This window comes from Topomyia yanbarensis, chromosome 1 (assembly GCF_030247195.1).
Source record: "Topomyia yanbarensis strain Yona2022 chromosome 1, ASM3024719v1, whole genome shotgun sequence".
Classification (NCBI taxonomy): Eukaryota; Metazoa; Arthropoda; class Insecta; order Diptera; family Culicidae; genus Topomyia; species Topomyia yanbarensis.
Genome location: NC_080670.1, coordinates 60424773 through 60439836, shown reverse-complemented (window position 1 = coordinate 60439836; position 15064 = coordinate 60424773). Strand labels below are relative to the sequence as shown.

At 37.4% G+C, this 15064-nt stretch overlaps 1 protein-coding gene across 2 annotated transcripts in view; it reads right to left on the bottom strand.

Moving 5' to 3' along the window:
- The window catches only part of LOC131677734 (xaa-Pro aminopeptidase ApepP), a 31957-nt gene that overhangs the window by 16449 nt on the left and 444 nt on the right, over nucleotides 1-15064 (bottom strand). The gene's annotated exons all lie outside the window — the stretch shown is intronic.

Sequence of the window (15064 nt, the reverse complement as noted above, 5' to 3'; positions counted from 1 at the left end):
CATCTTAATTCAAAAATATCCCATTTGTCAACATTACACCAGATCTCAACGCTTCATGACATTGTTTTTTTATTGTGTTCAATTTCATTCAACGTAGAGGTTAGGTATTTTTCACATAGAATGTATATGCAAAGTTTAAAGTAAATTGGTTAAGTAGTTTTTGAATGGCAGGTAACACCGCAAATCGTGTTTTTTCCAGAGACGTTCTACAAAAAGCTTCATCACTGAGTCGCTTGTGGATATTTTTGCATGGTAAAATTACAGAATGTTATTGAAATGATACATTATAACACGCAAAAGTTTTGGTCTATTCGCTTTACCCAAAGTTGTAAAAAAAATTTCAAGCAAAGTGATTTTTTTATTTTTGCTGAAACCTTTACCACCCCCCTCCCCCCTCCCCCCCTTAAGAAGAACTAACGCGTTTACATGTCCGCTCACAAAGTTGAGATCGATGGTGTAGTTATCGATTCGAACTTGGTAAGCGTGGATCTACTGAAGGATGGAATTGGCTATTTCAAGGACCCCTTGCTCCAGTGAGCGAAGATTTTGAATTACAATCGCACCGGACGGTATTTAATGGTGTGCCCCTTCAAACTAGTGTCATCTTTGACGAGACTGTTTTGCATCTTCTTCGACACAAGGATCGTCTGCATTAGTTATGGAATTTACTTTTCGATTTCGTCTCATCAGAATCCGGCACTATCTTAGTGATAAGACTAAGCTAGCGGCGAATTGACGCTAGGTTCAATCAAGTTGCTTGTGCCGCGCTTAACATATGCAGTATTGCACTAATTTCAAGCAAATGGGACTTCGCTAAAAAAAAATTTCTCTTGAAAGGCCGCCAAATATACTAGTAAGAGCAAACTCTGCCAAAAATCCGAAGCAAACAACATCTGGCCATGTTGAGATTTTCGCAAGGTGTGAGAAAAAACTTTCGTTTTCCAAGATGGCCGCTTATTGAGGCGTTCTCAGTTGAACCTTATGCGCTGATAACGAGTTTGATAAAGAGAAAGCGTCGGTGTAGAAAGTAGAAGATATATTTTGTACTTTTCATATCACTGGTCAAAGCATTATTGAATTGATAGGAATCTGTAATATACAACATATGGTAAAGTTGACGACCTACACCTACACTAGACTGCCCAGAAAAATGATGAATTTTTGAAAACTCAATCGGCCCACCCCTGAGTCGAATCCTAGTCCCACCAGGAGTACTTGTACCAAATTTGAAGCAAATCGGACAAGTCTAACTACCGGACCAACGTGCCTGAAGTTTATACTGGATTTTTCAACAATTTACATGGAGAAAACTCACTAGCTCGTATTTTCGCCGCTAGGTGGCACTGTATACAACGTATTATCACTGTAAGTGAAAATAAGAAAGATATTTTAATTATCTACAACTTTGTCGAAGACTGCTAGTAAATCCGGCTATGTTAAAAGAAGTTATTAAACTTTTAACGAAGTGATGTCTGAGTCAGTTTTGCATGGGGCCTAGCAGTGCATGGTTGTATATCAGTACTCGACTCCCGCGAACTATATATTTTTGTGAAATAATGGTTAGATTTAGCCGAATAGTATGTTTACAAGAATTATAATAAATAATACGAGTTATGTTTTGGTTAGAAAATTTTAGTTCCACCTGTGACCGCATAGAGGGCGCCACCACTAACTTTTCCTAGAAGAGAGATAGAGTATCAAGATGTTCAGAAGAAATACTGAAAAATGCCTGTTCTATAACTTTGTAGAAGACACCAACTTTCCATCTCTTTCCGTTGAAAAGTTAGTGTTGGCGCCCTCTATGCGGTACAATGTGGAACTAAAATTTTCTAACCAAAGCATAACTCCTATTATTTACTACAATTCCTCTGAACATACTATTGAGCTAAATCTAACGGTTATTTCACAAAAATGATTAGTTCGTGCGAATCGAGTACTGATGCACAACCATGCACTGATAGGCCCTATGGAAAACTGACTCAGACATCACTTCGCTAAAAGTTTAATAACTTCTTTTAACAAAGCCGTATTCACTAGCAGTCTTCGACAAAGTTGTAGACAATTAAATTATCTTTCTTATTTTCACTTACAGTGATAATACGATGCGAACAGTGCCACCTAGCGGCAAAAATGCGAGTTAGTGGGTTTTCTCCATGTAAATTGTCGAAAAATCTCATACAAACTTCAGGCACGTTGGTCCGGTAGTTAGACTTGTCCGATTTGCTTCAAATTTGGTGCAAGTACTCCTGGTGGGACTAGGAATCGACGCAGAGGTGGGCCGATAGGGGTCATTTTTTTCCTGTCACCCTAACCTACACCATGCCGACATAAATCAGTAGCATCCCACGATCTTTGAATTCAGCGCAACACCGGTCAACCCCAATGCAAATATTAAAAGTTCTTTCTCGAACCATCACAATTATTATAAAGTAAAATTTGAAACGTTCCCATTCTAACGTGATTCCGTAGAATATCATAGATAGATTTGAAATAACTCCGAATTGTAGTCACAACACCCCGGTTATATATCAGACATTACCCACCCGTCTTTTTGGTTTGAAAAAATCTCCAACTCTATGCGCGGGGAAATCGAACTTAGATGAGCTGCGTACAAGGCAATCGGTTCACTAACTACCCTAAACGGTTGATTTTTCAATTAATCAACATAATCAAGTATATTTAAAGTACCCAACAGAAGATAACCCATTTCGTAACAATTATAATCAACATCGCTGATGAATCGATTTCAAGTGATCAGTATTTCCGATTAAACTCGTCTCATCTATTTGATAGGAAGATTACGTAATTAAGTAATTGAGGAGCAGTTCTCCATTAAGAGCTCTTTCTTTTCTATTCAAAACAAACACTATGAGTGAGCTACTTCTGTCCACTTAAAACGACGACAACGGCGCGAACATTCGTAAACATACACATACCCAAACACACCCAGCCCAGTAACTTGATCGTCCACCTAATTTATATCGAAACATGAAATTTCTTCATTCCGGTTCTCAGCCTGTCAAGTGTGTTTGCATTACGAAACCGGGCGGGCCAATAGCAGAATACATGAGTGAGCTGCCTAATCCAAACATTCCAATCCAGCGGTTGTAGATAGGTAATTGGTAAACAAACCGAACACCCTTTAAAGTTATGCCATACATCGCATCGCCTCCTGGCTTGAACTTGAACTTGAGTGAGGCAAATGCAAACCAACCAGCAGCACACCGAGCGTCGTGCGAGCCGTTCGGTTCGTCGCCCCACGCACCACCGTTGACACATGCCACGGACGGCGCTCCACCACGCTCGCTCGTGATCCCGTCAAAGCGAACCGTTACCATATAGCGAAAGCCGCGCCAAACTTTGAACCCACGTTTGATCTTGTAGTACTACGCGTGGCGGATCACTGCAGGAACGTATAGAGCATATCACGGTTCTTGAAACGATGGCGGTGGCGGCTATCTTACGCTGCCAAAGTGGGAAGCCGTTGAGCTTGATTGCAAAACAGGACCGAGGTCGTCTCGTTATTGACTAATTTAATAACGATAAAATTTAAATAGGTTGAAATTGGGAAAGCATAATGATGAGTTTGCGTAGGGTTTCGATGCGATCGTGAGCTCCTCTAGTGGAAAATAACCAACAAATCGATAGAGTAAAAGTAAATGATACACAATTTAAACTCAACATTAAACTTCATTACTAGTGAATTGCAAACAATTGATTGCACATTGTTGGCATATTGTAATTAGTTACAATTTGCTTGACGTATAATTGTTGCAATCTTACCGTCCTTCATCTATAGCTATGACTAATATTAAATGTGTTTCGCTCTCATTAGTTTAGTATAGCTTTTTATATAATTCTGGAAGCATGCCCAAAAACATTTCGTTTACAGTTTTTACAAACATACTTTTCTCTACAGAGAACAGATGTCCATCTCGGGCATTTCAGTTGTGGAATTATATTGAAATATATATTCGTGATGTACTGGTTTGGTAGCGTTAGAGTTTTGACGAGTTTTGATTCAAAGTGTTTGAAACTTATTCGTTCGAGCCCGAAAGTCTGTTCTCTGTGATCCTTCACGCCTCCCTGGCACTCTGCAAATACGAAAAACAGACGCAGATTTACAACAAGCAACACGTAGTACACAAACCCCAGTCAGCGAAAGTGCCTGTATTGGGACTAGTCATAGAGGTTCCAATCAGTTCAACACGCGATGACGTAATCCAGGGCGTGGAAACTGCGCAAATTTTCCCCGCTCGTTTCAAGTTTTCCGATTCGTGCAACATATGAAGATCTCGGATCGCACATCGAACGACCGGTTAGATGATCGAATCGAACGATATCATTAGAGGAAAAGCGTCAAAAACGCGTATTTTTTAGCCTTGAAAATGCTGAACTCAACTGTACGGGTCTGGGGCTAGGTGTAAAACTAAAATTTAAAATTCGACCCGCGTTACGATAATAGGGCGGATTTTTAAACGTTTGACTGTCACCTTCCATACAAAAGTCGGCTAAAATCTCAAAAGTTGACCGAACTTGATGAAAACTTCACCTAAGCGAAATTTCGTGGCGTTGAATTCATATTCGATACTTATTATTCATTGTTTTCAATTTAATTTTAGGGTGATTTAAAAATTAAACATTTGCGAATGTAAAGTGCACTATATCTCAAAATGTATTTTCAAAAAATTAAATTAATTTTTTCCCTTTCTCCTATAGAATCAACTATGAAAACCGACCTCTTAACCGAGGCCCGGAGGTCTAAGTCTCTTATACAATTCGACTCAGTTCGCCGCGTGTGTATGTGTACGCGTGTGCATGTATGAATGTAACCAAAAAATGCACATCGGTAACTCGGATATGGCTGAACCTATTTTATCAAACTTAATCTCAAATGAAAGGTACAACTTTCCCATAGGTTGCTATTGAATTTCATGTATTTCTGACTTCTGGTTCCGGAGTTACGGGTGGAAGAGTGTGAAATAGGCATATAAATCGGAATCAGCATGTTATCTAAAAGATCCAAAACTTCATAAAATGTGTTCTTAATTGTTTGAATTTATAGTTTCAGCTCACTGATACCCAATCAAAACCACGTTGACCACTTTGGACCCCTTCGGCGGAACCGGTGGCAAAGTACCTGAATTAAATTCACATCTGATTCTTGGAGGTGCCTGACTCTGATTTTCTCAGATTTAGTCTCAAATGAAAGCTACAGCATCCCTATTAATTGCTATAAAATTTCATTGGAATCGGATGTCTGGTTCCCGTGTTACGGGTTGAAATTGTTGGTCCTGATCACTAGTTGCAAATCAAAGCCTCTGTGACGACTTGGGCAACCATTGAGGATTCCGGAAGATCCAAAGAAATGGCCAAGTTCAGAAATTAGAGTCACACAATTTTCTTATAGAAAGGCTAAGCAATTAATCTGAAAATTGACCTTTTAACAGGGGTCCGGAGGGCTGAGTCTCTTTTACCATTCGACTGAGTTAGTCGAGTTCGGTAAATATGTGTGTATGTATGTGTGTAGGTATGTGACCAGCAATCGCACTCGAAGATGATGGAACCGATGTTCTCAAACTTAGACTCAAATGAAACGCATAGGTTGTAATTGAATTTAATTCTGATCCAACATCCGGTTCCGGAGTACTGGTTGAGAAATGCGCTCATCCAGTAAATCTCCATATAAACTAGCAGCATCGTGATATTTAGAAGATGCAAAACTCATTTTAATAAGTGTTAAAATACTTAGATTTGCAGGACCATAGTCAATTCAATCACATTGGCCACCTAGGACGGTCTTTATGCCTCGGAGAACTTGCCAATGTTCAAAATTGATGTCACACCTATTCCTCAACAATTTTTGCAATGCTTCAATTGGCTGCTATTGAATTTCATCCGTGACATCGTTTGATTTTAGATTTTAAAATGACATCCAACCCCAGATAGTACAGTAAGACATTTTCAGTGTCAAAAAGCTGGTAAAGGATGCGACCTAAGCGAAGGGATAGAGTCTGGAAAACATTGGTGACAATGTTTGTATAAAAGATTTTTATGTTTGCGCGCATGTGGAAACACTAAGGAAGGTGTCATAATATGGAAAACGGAAAAGGTTTGCTGTTGACTGCGAGGTCGCAGCTTTGATCATTAATTGTGTAATAAAATTTAGGACGCAGCGGCAAATAGAAAATGCTAACGTGAAGTATGAAGATGCGTTGGGTTTGACTTGACACATGTTAACCATGTGTACAATATTGAATGATATGGAAAATTATCGTGATTTTTATTTACTAGTTGGCTCATCTGTACCGTTCATTGCTTGAGTGATTGCAAATGCAATTTTAAATTATATTAACAATATGCTACGTGGATTAGTATGACCACCTACCTTCCTGTCGTCACGTATCGTCACAAAATACTTCCTCATTTAATCCAACGCCATGTATGGATGGACCCTCTTCTTAAATACTGAGTTAGTTTAATCAGAAAATGAGCCGCAATGCTGCCTGGTGCCAGTTAATATTCCGGCTCCAGTGACAACAGTGACAACACGGAAAACCAATTCATCACTATTTCACCTAAAACATAGTTGATTGTTCGATTTCATCTATTTGATATTTGGGCAAACTAAGTTTTTGCTGAAGTCTCAATCTGGACAAGAACGTTTCAGTCTAGTACAAAACTTGAAAAGCTAACCTGAGTTAAAACTTGAAACGCTTGTCTCAGTTTGTAACGTTTGCTTCAGTCCGGACACAACCGCATATATCGGTACACTACCGTTTCAGCCAGAACACAAACGACTGGAATTCAACTGATCTCATTGTTGAGTTAAACTAGTTCACCGTAAAATACAACATAGGATATTTTAAACATTTTGTTTCACTGACAGACGGACGAAGGTATGGAATTAAATTATTGCAATACTCCGGAGGTTAGTAATTCACACGTAAATATAATATTGAGTTATATTTTTCATAAAATTCTTTTTATATGAACTAGTCTTAAAAGTTACGAAATGGCCAAAGGTATTTAAGGGGGGATAAGGGTTTTAGCAAGAATTAAAATCACTTTTTTGCGATTTTTTTTAGAACTTTGGGTGAAGCGAATTGACTAAAACTTTTGTGTATTATATTGTTTCATTTCAATAATATTCTGTAATTTTTTCATGCAAAAATATCGACAAACGACTTGGTGATGAAGCTTTTTGTAGAACGTCTCTTGCAAAAAACACGATTTTCGGTGTTAGCTACCCTTCAAAAACTACTAAACCTATTGATTTCAAATTTTGCATACACATTCTATGTAAAAAAATACTAACCCCTACGTTGAGTTTTCGAGACAGTTATTAGTTTTATTGGCATATTGCTAAACATTTTTCCTAGATTATCATAGTGTAAGGACTATCATTGAATGAATCATCGACATCGTCTTATTCCGTGATTCCTCATTATTGACGGAGGCACTCTTCAGCCTCAAACAACGTTTTACAACTATGAAGGTCAGATTATATCATATGGAGAGGGGATAGCGCAGCTGGTGAGTCCATTACACTGTACGCAGCTCACGTAAGTTCGAACTCCCACAACCGCATATAGTGTGTTAGGCCCTTTGCCATTTTCGGTCAGATTGGTCAGAAATGCTAATATCTTTTTAAGATCTATCAAAATCATCTTTCGTTTTTCGACCGTACCTGGACATTTACAATGCCACCTATAGTGATGGAAATCTAATTTTTTCCATATATTTTGATTCTTGCACTTCTTTTAATACTTTCACATGGTTCAATGATTTGGCTTAAATTTGACAAATAAATCTCAAGGCGGCATAGGTGGTTCTCTTATGCTGGGGATCATTTTTAGATCATCCTGCAGTACAGCAGTTTATACCTGTTCAATTATAGGGGCCCTTCAGCTCAGTTGTGCCCAGGGGCCACGAGTGGTCTTAAGACGGCTCTGTGTATCCATTTAGTGTTAGAAAAATGTCTTATCTCACTGCTAGTGTGATAGTTTTCTGTAGTAGAATATCTCTCACTATTGTGACTGTATTATACGAAAAACCCCAGGACAGTCAAGAGGGCAACCCCTTTCCCTCTGATGCAAGATTAATTTGACGGCACTATCCGCTCGAATGTGCCTGGCGGTTTTCGCTAGTGAAATAAATCTCGTACAATTGTTGCAGATAGTTAAAACCAACCTGGTCTTTCTTTCGTGAGAATGAGACTATCGAGCACTTCTTCAGATTTACCCACATACTGTTGCTGCTATACAGAACAACAAAAACTGGAGGGTGATGTTGGAGAAATCTTCGAGTTTCAATTGAGCGAATCAGATGAAATATGTGGCAATCATCTGCGAAGGACAGTCGTAAAGTCTTCAGTATTAGATGTACATCATTGAAATACAGCAGAAACATCCACAGTACTACAAAAATTATTATTGACTCCAAATATCTTCATTTTTGCGATTATTATATCGTTTTTCACTTTATCAAAAGCGGCAGATTGGTTGGTGCAAATAACATCAAATTAATCGAGACATTCTATACTCTCTATTATGTAGGATATTGTAGAATGATAGACATAGACCATTAGTCGCTGTCAAACATTCAACTTTAAGAACCAACTTTAAATCAGCTTTAAGAACCAACCAGCTCGAAAAAAATGGGGACAGCACTCAATTAAGTTATTCCACGATAAATATTGACATCTCGCTTATTTCCCTTTTTATGAACTGGAAACATATTCGCGAATAGGATATATAGATGGTAATAAGCCACTGGTAGGAGATGCTGAATAGAGGTGTGCGCTGATGCACTTTTAATCGGCGGCGGCGTAAGCGACATTTTTGGCCGGTGGCGGCGGCGTTGACGGCGTCACGCCGTTGGATTCCATCGGCGGCGGTGCGCCGGCGTGTGTCGGCGTGACGAATATTGACGCCTATGTAACTAAAAAAATTCTTGACAGTACAATTCCTTTCTCAAATTTTCGGTTTCTATTGTAACAGACTTCACAGCACATACAAACAAACGTTACAGCTTAAAGAAAATCTAAAATAATCATCGCCCACGATGTGCTAGCGACATCTGTCGAACACATTGCACAAAATGTAATTCTCAAAACACAAAATGTAATTGAAAGGTGGAACTATTTTTACAGTTGTAAAATTTGAAGAACGAAATAGAAAAATTGTCGATGTCGCATACTACGACTTCGCATGAAATAATGATTGCAATGGAAAAATTTGAAGAATGCAGAGTAACGACTCTATTTCAATGACCCATAATAATTATTTATTGTTCTATATTTGGGAAATTAAGCAACGGTAAAACAGTTTTTGTTTTGTTTGAGGAAATTAATTGTTGTTGTCGTTTCATTGTTTTTTGTTTCTATTTAGTCATCTTTACCGTAAGCCCGGGGACAATTGACAGCTCCCATATATTGTATTTATAAGCAAATTTTGGGGTGATTTGGTGATGTCATGGCGGCTCGAATGGAGCAAAATTTGAAAAAGGCGCATTCCATTTATTATTTTCCATATCTGTGGAAAATAATCATTTTAACCGTTGTGTGTCCGACGCGGTACCCGGGTACCTTTTTAAGTTTCAATTAATTAATATGTTTTATCCATAGCTGGAAATTGAAATTTTGTGACATCTTAGAACTTCACTAAGTCAAGCTTTTGGGTTAATAATATTGTTGATATAGAAAGGGTGGGAGTGAGGAGGAGCTCCTGAATTTTTTTATTACGTAACAGGCCGACGTGGGTACCCGGGTACCCACAAAACTAAAATGCCCATAACTAAGGTAATATCCAACCGATTTCGATACTTTTGGCCGTTTTGGATTCAGGAACTCATCCACTTTTGGACTTGGTAAAAATGAATCGGGTTACTTCGTTCGGTTCCCGCGAATCCGGGTTTCCGGAAGCAGGTTCCAGAGCTGGGGTACTATTTGCGAACTTCAATGGAATACTAGCAATATGGGTATCAAAATTCTTGGAATTGCATCAGTAGGCCGTATCTCGTGGTTTTGGAACCATTTGGTGGTTTGACCCCGGAACGGACATTCCGGAGCAGGTTTCCATGGGGCCGTGAGTGGCCATTCCATTCCAATTCCATTTTTCAAATTGCCATAGGGTTCCGTAACAATAAAAAAGACTTCCGAGACAATTTGAAGAGTTTTGATACTCATATTGCTAGGGCATTATTAAAATTTACAAATCACATCCTAGTACTGGAACATTACTCCGGAAAATCCGGATTACAAAAAACCAGATCCATTCTATTGTACAGAATCAAAAAGTAGGCGAGTTCCTGAGTCCAAAACATCTAAAAGTGTCCAAATCGGTTAAAGGAAGCCATAGTTATGAGTATTTCAATTTGTGGGTACCCGGGTACCCTCGTTGGCCTGTTAAAGGTTTTTTTTCTGGACACATAACTGTTAAGCATTTCTACTATTTCTACCATTTCTTTTTGCTGCTAGAATTATGATAAAAACACAAATTCTATTCAAAACGAATTGTTAAGCTTGGTGGTGATGTACTTTCATTGGCCGAAATGTTTTTCATTTACATTTCTCGAGATAAAAAGCACAAATGATTTAACGATTTCAAACTTCACACAACAAGAAAACCAAAACATGTTTAGGAAGGAAGAGAGCCGGTTGTTAAAAACAACGACCTCCAGCTAAATATATAATAAGATTTATGTAACTTTGCTGACGGTTTTCAGTTAGGGATAAATTTATTCTCTAATAATAGTTTCCTTTATTCACATTTTGGAATAAACTTTTTCTAAATGTTGTTCTAGCCGCATTGACGGCGTTCATAACACACGTAACGAAACACGCTTTTCTCTTGAAACTTTTTCGTTTCGTTGTTCGTGGTACTCATACAGAGAAGGCATACTAGCGCCACCATCAAATCGGTGGTGCATATATGAAACGAGCACTATCTGTCAAGTTGTCCCTGGGTTGTTTACCGTCGCTCTTTTAGAATCCCGCAGATATAAGGTACTCTAACACGAGGCGTTATTATTGGCATTACTGCGCAGAAATGTTACTTTTAATGATCGTGTAAGGACACTTTTCAATGTAGACACATTATTTCATTTTCCAGGCTGGTGTTTACTTTTATTTCTTGTAAGTACAAAATCGCCACGACGATAAGGAATACGATTCCCTGGCACTACATTTTCTTACAACGTACGATCTGCTTCTATCTTAAGTGCAAAGTATGCTCGATGTGCTGGAATCATACATATCTACACCCTGACGAAACCTAAATATACAGTTACTATCAATCATAATCATTCCACGACTTGACGTGTTAGCTCCTGGTAGGTTGAAACTGATCACTAAACAAGTCTGATTGAAAATGGTCTGAGCGTATTTCTAGTTTTCGTAGCACCTGCACCCCGCCCCGCATCGCCACATCTGTGCACCAGCGTCGCGAAAAGTCAAGATCACTTTGCTCAACTATTCTTCGAGAAAAAAAAAATAAAATAGGTCACGATTCAATCAATTATAAATAACCTCGTATTGAAAATAATGTTTAAGTTTTCACAAAACTAGTTCACGCAAAAAAAGATGACATTATACTCAAATTTTTAGTAGGTGGTTGTGTCTGAATATGTTTAATATTTTTATGATTCTAATTCATAACTCGATGAAACATTGATTTGTAATAACTTTATTGACTAAAACAATCAAGAATTGTACGACGTGTAACGATTTTCGTAAATTCTCGTCATGTTATCGTGATATTTTAGTCTTGAGCTTACCGTTGGATTTTTTACACAGAGTTACGTGTCTTATAGTTTTCTAAATTATTTCACGGACATGAATTGTGACTAGGTAATGTATTTTTCACAGCGAAGTTTCATTTAATTCCGAACATTTCTCTGAATTTTAACAAAGGAATAGCAGGGTTACAGGTCCTAGTAATGTCTTTGTATCTAATGCTCGTGCCTATGATACTGATTGCTAGCAGTTGTACACAATAGCTTACATAGAAATTTCAAAACCAAAAAGCAGAGCGAATAATCCATGAATAATAGTCTGAGTTCCTTGTAATTGTTTACATAAGTATAATAAGATTATATGGAAAATTAATTATTAAAAATGAATTACATCATGAACAGTTTCACGAGCTCGACTGGTGAATCGTGTGTAGTATATTAGGAATTTAGAATCGGTTAAAAAATCAATGAATAATACACTGCGTTCCAGTTAAATTGATTACGTACAAAGATTAGGATCAGGCACATAATCGTAAATTTCAGTCACATATATTTTGAAAGTGGAAGTTTTTTTTTTAATTTGTGGACCATTTCATGCACACGAATGGTGAATTGAAACTTATATGCTCACAATCATAACCAGTTGACGAAGCAAGAATGGATCTTTGAAATATATAACGAGTGTCGTGTAATGGTTTTCGAGAAAATATCAAGATTATTTTAATTTTGTAATCCAATTGACGACCACTAATACCAAATAATGATCAAGATGTGATAAATCATCAATCTGTTAACGTCGTATATTCGGTCCATAGACAATGTTTCTAGATTTGTGGATAAAATTATAAGTCAACAATTTTAGAGTTCGCGAATTGTCGGCGAGGGAAAAATGCATCGGCGGCGCAGATCGGTCGGAAGCGAAGCTCATATTGGTAGCTACCAGGTATCTGCTACGCTGCCATGATTTTCAAGTCAAGATCTAAAACGTCGCGTTAAGGTCTATCCACAATCTACGGAATCCATCCCATATGAACCAGACTTTTCGATGTTCGAACTGGTTTTATTATTGTTGTATCATGATGTAAAGTAATAGTCATTCATCAACACACCGGAAACTACACTTTTCTTCTATTTAGTGCGGATTGATGAGCAGAACAATCTGAGCTGTCAGTGGGACCCGTTATTTATGTACCCGTAGAGATGATGGCTAATGTTTGTTCAATAAAAACGAAATAGGGGTGCAATATATTATTTTTAATGTCACTTTTAATGATCGTGTAAAGTGAGTAATGGCGGAATTTCCATGCAATTCCAGTCATGTCATTACTTAGTAATGATACTTTTATTGCCTCTAAAGACATGAATTTGGCCAACACCAAAAATTCGAAACGTAGAAAAAAGAAAGGATTTTCGATTCTTTCAAGCTGAGCCAACACGCATAGCATTCGGTTTCACTATACACGCATATCCATTAGGTAGATGTTGAAGAAGTTTATCGCTTGTAATAAGATCACTTTCCACGTAATAAAAATTCAATACAATTTACGAGTAATAACACGGTGCTATAGGGAAGCACTTGTGAAGTGACCTAGTATAGGTTGTAGATCTCCTCGAAAGCAACGCAAAATAATGTATGAAAGATGTTGTACACTCTCAAAATCGTAATTCATGACAAAAAAAACTATATTTTGGGATGCTCAGCACAAAAAAAATTTGCTACCGCCATTTTTCAAACGATTTTCAATTTTTCGAGTGTTCCGGAAAGAAAAAGAAATTGCCTTTTCACTTTATGCTATGGTATATTTTGTAATTAGAATCGGTTGTGACTAAAGCTTCCATTTCCCGAGATTCGAGAAGTAAAAAACTAAATTCCAGCGAAATCCCGAGAATACGGCATAAAAAATGAAAAGTGTATAGCTTTTATTTAAAAAAAAATAATTTTTTCGTGTCCTGTGTGATTTTGGAAACCGATTGATTTTGGTATATCCTTTAAAAAAATACTTGCGCAGTCATTTACTGATTAGTCTGTTTAGTGTAATACAAATCATTGAAGTAATCCTGTACGTTGATAACTTGTGCTCAGTTCATACAATGTCATCTTCATTTGGACACATTTTCATGGTTTTTTAAAAATAATGGAAATTGCAGTGAAAGGCAATTGGGATTGTTTGCAAACAAATTATATTGGTAGTATAATTGGATTAAATAAGGTTTCACAACAATTCGTTTCACAAGATTCAATATAACAAAGAACCTTCATTATATTCCTACTGCAAGGACCGCGAGAATCACGAATTAGTAAACCATACGGGAATTTCCCCGTTCAGAAAACTCTGTTAGCAAAGTGGAATATTAATTGATTGAAAAATATGGTGTATTACGATGTCGACTGTGTTTAGTTTTACCACAAAAAGAATGTTGTAAAAACTACTGTTAGTCTCGTGAACAATAACATCCAAATCAATCCAAATATATTAATAACGACTTCAAAATGTGCACATCGAAATATTACCTGTAGAAATTCTATTGAAGATCATAAATCTTTGGCAAAAAAAGAAAACACATTTCCCGGGATTCCCGAATCCCGGGAAGTATTAAAAATAAATTCACTGGGAAAAGTAAAAATCCCGGGATTCCCAGGAAATAAATTCCCGGGTTGGAAGCTCTAGTTAAGTCACTAGTACAGGGATACTAACTAGAACCATCCAGAAATCACTTCCGACTGAACTTTATGGGGCTAGAACCAAATCCATTGTGAATATTTATAGATACGAGTTATTTTTCTCAGCAAATTCATATTTTAATATTTATGCAAGTGTTATTTATTCCGTCTTTGCTTCACCCCGAAATAGAGTCACTTTTAGTTCATACATTTTGGAAGCAATTGAAGGTATTTGATTTATTCCGGTCCGAATTACTCTTATTGAAAATACCGAATCTATTAAGGGGGATTATCATATAAATGGTCAAAATCATACTTAATCTCACCGTATGGTTTAATAAAAAAATTCCATAAAAATGTTTGAACTTTTGTTTTGAAATTTTCGTTCTATGAACTCAATCAATATCGACTCAGCGTTAATGTTATCTTCTGAATCTCTGATAATTTTTTTCTCTACCTCCAACCTGCACGTCCATCACAATCAACATCCAGATTTCTTCACGAGAGCGCTTTTTGCATCATTTCACCTCATTTACTTTTCCAATCGATTTTTACTCCCCCTCAGGGTAGCACATTAAATTTAGAAAATTTGCATCACCAGCTTGTTTCCACCATCCATACTCTCGAATCCCGCCGATTTCCACGCCTATCCGACTGACGCGCGTT